This window comes from Geospiza fortis, unplaced genomic scaffold (genome assembly GCF_000277835.1).
Source record: "Geospiza fortis unplaced genomic scaffold, GeoFor_1.0 scaffold4834, whole genome shotgun sequence".
NCBI lineage: Eukaryota > Metazoa > Chordata > Aves > Passeriformes > Thraupidae > Geospiza > Geospiza fortis.
In genome coordinates this window covers 4385-5017 of record NW_005055012.1, presented here as the reverse complement: position 1 = coordinate 5017, position 633 = coordinate 4385, and the positions used below count along the sequence as shown (strand labels likewise).

At 41.2% G+C, this 633-nt stretch overlaps 1 long non-coding RNA gene across 1 annotated transcript in view; it reads right to left on the bottom strand.

Moving 5' to 3' along the window:
* LOC115949194 overlaps positions 1-545 on the bottom strand; it is a 1506-nt gene extending 961 nt beyond the window's left edge. Inside the window, exon 1 of the long non-coding RNA XR_004082789.1 lies at positions 522-545. This is a non-coding gene — a long non-coding RNA (uncharacterized LOC115949194). The remainder of the gene's footprint in view (positions 1-521) is intronic.
* Positions 546-633: the final 88 nt, after the last annotated feature.

Genomic DNA, 633 nt, shown 5'->3' with positions numbered 1-633 from the left:
GGGACATTTTGAGGTATTTTTGGGGTGTTTTTTGGGATATCTTTTGGGGTGTTTTGGGGGTATTTTTGGGGGTATTTTTGAGGTATTTTGGGGGTGTTTTTTGGATATTTTTGGGGTATTTCTGGGACATTTTGGGGTCCCACTCACTGTACTCAGCATCCTTGAAACAGGGTGGTTCTGGGGTATTTTTCGGGGTATTTTTGGGGTGTTTTTTGGGGTATTTTGGGGGTATTTTTGGGGTGGTTTTTGAGGTATTTTTGGGGTATTTTTGGCGTGGTTTTGGGATATTTTTTGGGGTATATTCAGGATATTTTTGGGGTCGCACTCACTGTACTCACCATCCTTAAAGCAGGGTGGTTTTGGGGTATTTTTGGGGTGTTTTTGGCATATTTTTTGAGGTATTTTTGGGGTATTTTTGGGGTGGTTTTGGGATATTTTTTGGGGTGTTTTTTGGGTATTTTTGGGGTGTTTTTGGGATATTTTTTGGGGTATATTTAGGATGTTTTTGGGGTCGCACTCACTGTACTCAGCATCCTTGAAGCAGGGTGTTTTCGGGGTACTTTTGGGGTGGTTTTTGGGACATTTTTTGGGGTGGTTTGGGGATATTTTTTGGGGTATTTTTGGGGTATTTTT